The 6,832-nt window shown below is 42.0% G+C and overlaps 1 long non-coding RNA gene across 1 annotated transcript; it reads left to right on the top strand.

Moving 5' to 3' along the window:
* Positions 1-740: 740 nt before the first annotated feature.
* LOC129604816 (uncharacterized) lies at positions 741-4,616 on the top strand. The gene is made up of 3 exons (XR_008696073.1): positions 741-3,007; positions 3,972-4,073; positions 4,328-4,616. It is a non-coding gene; the product is annotated as an uncharacterized LOC129604816 (long non-coding RNA).
* Positions 4,617-6,832: the final 2,216 nt, after the last annotated feature.

The raw sequence follows: 6,832 nt of genomic DNA, 5'->3' as shown, positions 1-6,832 counted from the left end.
ATATTTTTCGAGTTATTAAGCTTTTTTCAACTTTTTTTCCCCATTGAAATGAATGGAAGAAGGATTTCAAATCCTCTTCAACTTTGTCTGCTTTCAGCTTTAACTACTTCAACACACTTTAAGCTACAGACACCATTTAAACTACAAAACAATCTTCAACTATTCAACTATTAATGTCCTGTTTAGCTTCTTGATAACTTTAACAGATTCTGAGTTATATCAGTTTAAGCATAGGGTGGTTTTTGAGGAATTCTCAGCTTTTCGATTAGTGTGTGTTGGCTCTAATTGAGTGGGGGATGCCACAGTTAGAGTGAAGTGAGACGCTTTCTTACGCCAGAACTTTTCTCTTTAACTCGTCACTACAGCCACAGTTTTCACTCTATCAACGCATTTTCTTCACTCGTTTGTAGTCATACTTGTCTTCTTACCAATGATGTGCCTGGCTAAGCCATCAAAACTACACTTTAGTCTGTATCTGCCTCAAAGCACAGAGAGTTCCAGAAATCCTCCCATTTACTCCAATGGAAAATACTCTCTGACTTCTGGGTAAAATCACAGAGGGACAGGCTTTTTTTAAATCGTGACTGTGGCCACAATTTTCAATCCTCAAGCATAAAACGCACTCCAGGTGCTCATTGACACCTTGAGATTCATAAAGTGAAGTTATTTTTGTGTTAATCTTTATGGTTTTGGTGTAACAAGCCTGTTAAGCTGGGGTGGAAATCAGCCTCACTCCAGCTTTTTGTGCTGATAATTGCAGGTCCCTGCCTTTGGAGCGCCGTCCCCATGACAACGGCGCAGCTGCAGCAGATAAGGGATTGAGTTCATTAGCACTTTGACTTAAAAGTCAAACTCCTTTTGCTCAGTGAGCTGATGATCCAACTTTTAGCTTTAATAGGACTATTTATGCTTTTAAATGGACAATTGTGATTAGTTAATGAGAGTATTTTATATTTTAGCTATTAAGCACACACAGCTTCTCCACATCCTTTCAAAATAAAAGCCCCAATCCTGCTCTTTTGGTAAAGATAGCAATAATTCTGCTTTGAACAGGTTTATTATGACTAGTTAATTAGACTAATATACTGTTTAACAAATACCTGCAAAGGCCTTTTCCATATCCTTTCAAAATAAAAGCACCAATCCAGATTTTTAGCTTTAAAGGGTTCATATCATCTGTCTGTCTGTGTTTGTGTGAGTTGGTATGCGTGTGGTGCGGTTGAAGTGTGGGGGGTCCGGTTTTTCGCCCGGGGTACGATGATCGTCTGCCTGGGTGGTCTCTTTTCTGCTGACCCCACCAATTGCTGGCCTTGTGCTGCAGGCCGCTGTAGCGCCAGGGGATGAGGTCGGGCCGATGGGGTAGGCCCCGCTCCGCCCGTGGGGGTGGTGGGCTGGGGGCGGGCCCCACTCTGGGCGCGGGGGCATCTTCTGGCGGGCTCCCTACGGACCGTGGGTCCTCGGGCTCTACTCTTTCAGGCCGACCCTCCCGCCGGGGGGAGTGTTTGCCCCTGGTTCTCATGGGGCGGACAGCGTTGACCCCCGGTGGCCCACTCTGGCCTCGGGTGCTGTCTCTGTGGCTGCTGCAGCTCTGCCTGGGGGGCTCTGTGTGGGCGGCTTGGGTCGCAACACCTGCCCTCCTGGAACTGAAGGTGTGTGGGCTCCCTGGCTGCTAGGATTCCTTCCTCTGCTTGCTGGATGGGCGTAGTGGCGGAGCCCCTCACATCACCCTGGCTTCCACAAGTGGCATTGTTCATGCACCAACGTCTGCCTCACCCTTTGGGTGAATAATGATAAGCTACAGCCTTACTAACCTTGTAGTGGGACACTTTCCAAATCCAACTGTAAGTATTATTGATACTTATCACTACCGATATGAATAATGTGTGAATATGGAATTTGTGGTGTTGTATGTCATGACTTTTATTAAGTAGTATGGGATATGTATAATAATGCACATATGTATGTATATTGCATGTATATGTTTGTATTAGTATGTGCACATACCTTAGCACTATTATTGGTATTAGTATTAATCTCCAAGGTAAACCACAGTACAAAAATTGTTTAGTTATGAATGTGTTAGCCTAAGGTACATCCATGCTTCTTATTTATTTATTTTTTTGCTCCGATTGTTTACTTAACAGATTTGCTTGGTTTCAGCAGCTGGTTGCACCCCTTATCCCCCCCACCCTCCCGCATACACACCCTAAAGCAGAAACCTAACCTGTCCACCAACACAGCAACATCACACACATTTTGGATTAGCTAAATAAACCATTAAATAAACCATAAATCAGGAAGAGTATATATATTCTATATATACTCTTCTTGTTAAAGCAAAGCTGTCCATCACAATATGGCATTCAGCGTAATATATGCTGCTTGCTTAACTGCTGGACAGAACAAAAAAAAAATAAAAAAAAATAAAAAAAAATTAAAGGGTTCATATCATGCAAAATCCACTTTTTAGACATTTTGGAGCGTTCCTATGACTCTATGGGTCACATATACACACACTGAGCACAGTAGAAATGCATTTCCTGCTTTTTTCACATTTTGAAAACGTAAATTTTCTCACCCAATGAAAACAGACCACGACCTACTCTGAGACCGGGTCCCAGTTGTCGTCACCTTGGTCGGAAGTTCTCCCTGTAAATCCTGAATCACCACCCCCACAATGATCCCGAACCAAAACTGGACTTCCGCCATTTCCCCCCTCTCACTCACCAAGAACAGACCAGCACGGCAGCGTTCAAGTCCTCCCATAGAAATAGTTCGGTTCTTGGGTGTTCTAACCAACACCAAAGTCTATTCACTTTAACAAGGGATCAACAAGTGAGGATTTGTGGGTCACTTTTATTTTTTAACGGACCGGTGCCAGAAACACTGCCTCAGCATTTATACGTATGTGCATTTCAAACGAGGGTGCGTACAATGCTGGATTTGTTTCACGGCTCCTGTTGGAAAAAAAGGACCTATTCCTAAAGTCTGTCATCCACTCACTGAAGTAAGTACATGCTTGATATTTATAATGTTTTAAAATGTTAGTTTGTCCGTTTAAAATGTAGTAACCTATGTGTGGGGCAAGTTACTAGCTAGCTATGCTAACGGGTACAGCCAGTCGACCGAGCCTTTGTCCCCTTCAAATGTGCTCATGTGGGCTCCTGCAGCCACACACCTGTGTGGAGAAAAGCTATAATTATCGTATCGGCATCGAGCGGCTGTGGGCAGGGAGCGGTGGGTCTAGCGTCTGTCCTTTTTCTGTAATCTCATACACCTGCGGGGAACAGCTGATCGTTATCGCCCTTCCAGTGGCGACAGACAGGAAGCGGTGGATCTAGCTCGCTGTAGTAAGTTTGTGCTTGATACTTGTGATATCTAAATATGTTAGTTGGGTCTGTTTAAAATGCAGTAACCCACATGTGAGACAAGCTAATCGCTAGCGTCGCTAACGGCTACAGTGAGTCAACTGAGCCTTTGTCCCTTTCAAATGTGCTACTCTGAGTTGGTGCAATCACACACCTGTGTGGGGAACAGCTAATAGCGATGGGCCTTCGATCGGCGACAGGCAGGAAACGGTGGATCAAGCTTTTGTCCTGTTGACGTGCTGCCGCTCCTGTTTGTGTTGCGTTAGCCGTTAGCATGCCTTTAGGCCTTTGCACTTTAGAGCTACAGCTGGTCGATCGCTACAAAAAGAAACTGCAGATGAACGGTTATGTTTGTTATTACCCCGTCCTGTGTCACAGCCTAAATCAACTTGTGATTTGGGGTTATGTCATTGTTCTATGAAATTCTAACATGATTAGTTGGAATGATTATTGTGTTGTGTTGCAAGCTTAGTTGCTAATTAGTCACATCTCTACAATACCTGCTGCTTATCTGGTCAGTTACCTATAGCTTGTACCATAGCCATTATATTTGTAGGACCAATACAATTTACAGTATATGTAACAGTCTTTTCTATACTGTAGGAGGGCAAATCCCAGTTGCCCACATGCAAGGAGGCTGTCAAACAGAGAAATCACTGCAGACTGTTGGTACACGGACATCTGCTGCCCAGCTCAGGAGTGAAGGTATGTAAGTTTGTATGTACCAACAGTAAGATAGGTAATAGAAGATTTTAATTGGTATATACTGTTTAGATTTTATATTTGAATTGTTACAACTGTTTATCTGTTGTTTTAGCACAGACAGGCCTGTCCTCTTGTTTGGTTTAATTTTTTGTCTGGTATTGTGTGTTCTTACATTAGAGAAGGTTTTGACCTACATAATAATGAACATTTCACTAATCTACAATTCTGATTGCACTACCTTTTGTTTTGATGAGGTGATGGTGAGGACAGCCACAGCTTCCATCTGGTAGAGGACTGCTTCCGCTCAGTCTTCCAAATAGTGATGAGAACAAGGATCACCACATCTCCCTGTTTACCCTACTTTCATGCATTTCGTCTGCAAGGCCCTGCAAAAGCTTCTCCTTCTTCCTCAAACCCCCAGACTTCTTAATTAACTCAGTAACCTATACATTGCACATTAGAGTGTGAAGGTAACAGTTTGTTCTAGCTTTGGAGTAGTGGTGTATTTTTTTGGTTTACAATAAAGTTGGCTTTAACTATGTATTTCACTGAACTCTGTTTCTGAAGGGAAAACACTTTTATTTAGGAAATCATAGTATTGAAATTACATGTTTTTCTCTTTCTAATATGGTAAGCTATAAAGTTGAAGCGGCCATAAACAAAACGCATATAAATTATATATAAATAAAAAATAAAAAAATTCTTAATGAGTGTTGCACTCACAAAAAACACATTTTTACTCAAATGGTAAAGGAGTTATTCTACAGGTGGTCTACATCAATCATACTATGAGTGTTTTAGTGTTTTATCCATCAGGAAACTGCCTTCATCTACAACCCAAGCATGAAGAAGCATGAAGAGATGGCAACTCAGATTCTTCACCCCAGGAATCCTCAGCACCAGCTCACTAGCCTCTGTAGACTAGATACCTGTAACAACTTTAGATACAGAGACATATTACTGTCAAATTTATCATGAATGACAAAAAACATAATTTAAAGCAGTAAAAATACGTTAGGTCAATATATAATTTGAACCAATGCTTTTTGTTCCCAGGAAGGTCATGCAGTGATTGCTCTAAATATTAATGCACATTTTTAAAATAAAATTATGTCAGAGCAGCAGCACAAGTAAGACAAAAACAGTGAAATGTGTAAATGTAAAATGTATTTATATTATTTCAGCTATGCTCTCAAACTTATTTATTTGTATAATGTAAGCTAAAGTAGTGTTTTCTATTAACGAGAGTTTTCCAGGTAAGTTGTGTTGTGAATATTGAAGCTGCACACGCCATTTAGCATAAGCATTAGCAACCGCTAGTCACTTTGCAAATTACATAAATCAATCAAATTGAAGTAAATGCGAAATTACCAATGAGACACATCTTGCATCAGCCGAAATGTGGCGACTTCAACAGCCTCCTCTTCAGCTTCAGGGTCAGATTCGGGATCGTAGACGTATGGTTCCACTACGCTACGAACTAGCTGGCTAATGTCGTGCAGTCCTGTAGTGGGTCGTCTTCTTCTGTGGAGGATTGCGGTGGATTGCGTTCTCAATGTCGCACTACTGCCACCTATTGTATCCTAACCGTGCGGTGGCTCGTATCTATGGAGCCAATTAAAAAAAAAAAAAACAACAACAAAAAAGGTATGCGCTTCCGCACAGAGGTGTGGTGAGCAGCTTCGCTTGCGACACGCCCAGAAAACACAGTGTTTGCTGATGGAGAGTGAAAACCACACATTGACAGGGGCAGTGTGGACGATCTACAGGGTTTTATGGGATGAAAATTTACAGAGACCTTACTGAGACATTAAAGTCTAATATTTTTTAGAATAAAAAGTATGATATGACTCCTTTAATAGCACTATTCGTGCTTTTGAATGGGTAATCATGACTGGTTGTCGGACTCCGTAGTTTTCTCTGGACCCCTCCCCAATGTGACCAGCGATGACATGTATAGCCGGCTGTCATCGCTTCACCGCTGGTTGTCTAGGTGGTGTCCTGCAAACGATGTGGGCTTTGTGGCTAATTGGAGCACTTTTTGGGGAAAACCTGGGCTGATTAGAAGAGACGGCGTCCATCCCACGTTGAACGGAGCCTCTCTGCTCTCTAGTAACATGGCCATGTTGCTTAGTCCCCCCACTGCTTGACAACTCAGAGTGGAGCCCAGGACGCAGAGTCGCAGTCTTACACGCCTCTCTGCATGTTCTCTACAGCCGCGACCCACTCTTAGTCTTAGATATCGCATAGAGACTGTGTCTGCTTCTCGACCACCTAAACTATACAAGTCACAAACAAATCAGAGAGGAGTGACTTACCAGAATTTAATAAACATCAAAACAGTTCCTGACAAAGTAATAGTAAGCTAATAAAGTGTGGTTTATTAAATATCAGATCTCTCTCATCTAAATCCTTTTTAATAAATGACTTGATAAGTGACCATCACATAGATCTGTTCTGTCTCACTGAAACCTGGCTGCAGCAGGATGAATATGTTACTTTAAATGAGTCGACTCCAATGAGTCACATCAACTATCATGTTCCAAGAAGTACAGGTAGAGGTGGAGGAGTAGCAGCAGTTTATAAATCAGATTTATTAATTACTCCTAAACCTAAACATAGTTATAACTCATTTGAGAGCCTCATTCTGAGCCTTTCTCACCCAGACTCTAAAACTCAGAAACCAGTTGTGTTTTGTATTGTTTACCGTCCTCCTGCTCCATATTCAGAGTTCTTAACTGAATTCTCTGAATTCTTAT

This window comes from Betta splendens, chromosome 11 (assembly GCF_900634795.4).
Source record: "Betta splendens chromosome 11, fBetSpl5.4, whole genome shotgun sequence".
NCBI classification, from domain to species: Eukaryota; Metazoa; Chordata; class Actinopteri; order Anabantiformes; family Osphronemidae; genus Betta; species Betta splendens.
The sequence above is the reverse complement of the archived record's forward strand: the minus strand, read 5'-3'. Positions and strand labels throughout refer to the sequence as shown.